This window comes from Drosophila grimshawi, unplaced genomic scaffold (assembly GCF_018153295.1).
Source record: "Drosophila grimshawi isolate 15287-2541.00 unplaced genomic scaffold, ASM1815329v1 contig_1377, whole genome shotgun sequence".
Taxonomy (NCBI): Eukaryota; Metazoa; Arthropoda; class Insecta; order Diptera; family Drosophilidae; genus Drosophila; species Drosophila grimshawi.
This window is the reverse complement of record NW_025062900.1, coordinates 15,515,001-15,517,308: the sequence shown is the minus strand read 5'-3', so window position 1 is coordinate 15,517,308 and position 2,308 is coordinate 15,515,001.

Here is a 2,308-nt window from a genome sequence, read left to right as displayed (position 1 = left end):
CAAATTGAGCAAAAGAGAGACAAAAGAAGGTGAAATAATTAATATAAATTTATGATTGAATTGACGTCAATTATACAATTAATTTTATTTGAATTAAAACTCAATTTTATAAGAGTAAATAAATTTATTTTAAATGAAACTAATTTATTAAACACAAATATTTATTTGAAGAATATTAACAAATATAAGTTTGTCAATTTGTATCCTCTGAACCCATTTCAAATGTATATAGTGAAGTTGGAATCATCTCTGACTCTATAAGGTATTTATATTCTTGATCAGTATTAAAAGCCAAGTCGATTTTGCCAAGTCCACTCAGAGGAATCTCCCCGTCGAGCACTCTCGACTAGAGCATGCCTAATTGCTTGCAATTGGAGCATAATTTTTATAGTTTCGTAACTCAACTCTCGAATAATAATGCAAATCGAGTGTATTTGTTGTGCTGATGATGGAAACAGCAGCTGCTCGTTAAATCTAACGATTTGCTCGTGTTTCCTCAGTGCTTGCTTGGCTTGCTTACAATTGGCAAGGCAAGAAGAAGAATTTCTACATATGGCTATAAATGCAACTGATTGACGGCCAGGTTGACTCATTAAACGTTCGATTCTCGCCAGTTATAGTTAGTATATATAGTATTCTCGATCTGTTGCACAATGCTCCAAAGTTGGGCAACTGCTGCCAATCAGCTGATTGTGAATCATTTGAGATCTTTGCTGCTCTTCATCTGCGACGATGTGCGACTGATGCATCTGCTCTGGAAGTGGCTTCTATATAGATATGGCAAAGAATCGGATGACTAGCAGCGAGTCAAAATCGAAAATAGTGTGAAAATTGTGTGAATTTGTAATTTACGATGAAAAACTATCAAAAAAAAGCTGCATTTTAAGTAAATACAAAATATTAAATTAAATAAATATTAAAAGTTATTTTTATTTAGAGTTAAACAAAAAGCAATTGCAAATTCCTTTGTTATATATTAATAAAGGATTAAAGTGAGTAAAATTAAGAATGTTGAACTTAAATTAAATATAAAAAATATTAAATAAACATTACATAATTAAATAAAATGTTAAATATTAAAAAAAATATTACATATTAAAGCTTTCTTCAAAAATAGTTTGCAAATTCCTTTGTCTTAATTAATTAAGGATTAAAGTGTGTGAGTTTTGTTTGTTTCAATTTTCAGTTAGTTTCAAATTATATTTTAATTAAAATATGTAATAAGTAAATTTAAATATGTAATTGTTAGATCCATATTAGAATTAAGCTTAATTGTGAAGTTTTTTTTATTTAAATTTCAAATAATAAAAGAAAGTCAAATGAGTGCAACTGCGCTCATTGCAGTATTAACACTCTATGATAGTTGAGTGATTATTTCTTCTTTTTTTGAGCTATTTTTGTTACTCGGCAACTCTTTTAATTTCTCTACTACAAAATATGCACGTAGCTCAAAAGTTTAAGGGAGCAGTTGCAAATTGAACCACTCAACTGCGATTGCAAACTTACTTAAGAAAGAGAGAGAGAGAGAGATTGAGAGTGCTCAAGTTACCAAGTGGCTCACTCATCTGCACTGCTCGAAATTTGCAAAACTCAAGAGAAATTTAACCGCTCGACTCGTAGATTTCTCTTGTTCTCAAATGCACTCAAGAGTTGTGCAATATTATACTCAATTTTCGCTTGAGTTGCAGCTCCAGTTAAAACTCACCACTTAAGAGAGGGAGAGAGTTATCCTTGCTGTACTCTCTGTTGCTCTTCAAAGCTCACTCAATTTAGCGAAAGCTTTTGCGAACTCAGTCGACCAAAAACCGAAGTCGAAGACGAATGCAGACTCAAAACGCGCTTCGTGAAAGGTGCAATTCTTATTTTGGCACATTTTAGTACACAATGACAACACACATGGCAAAGGTGTGTGTGTGTGTGTGTGTATCTCTGTGTGTGTGTGAGTTTGTCTGAAATTTTATTTATTTATCGAGTGTCGTTTTTCCCCTTCCTTTTATTTTTTTTTTTTGGTTATTTGTTGTTGCTTGTTGCAAAGCTTGCAGTTGTATTTTTTTCTTTCTCTTCTCTCTCGTTTCTTGTTTTGTTGGTTGCCCAAAACGAAGTTTTGGTTTACATTTTTTGCTTGTTGGCTTTTTAGATTCTTTATTTTTGTTTTTTCATGCGCTTTGCATTTGATAGATTGAATTTAACAGAAATTGAAAAATAAGATTCTCTTCCAGCTGAAACTATTTTGGTGTATGTTTGTATATGTGTGTGTGTTTTTGTGTGTTTGTGTGTAGAGGGAAGCTTTTGTGGGGCTTTATGACGC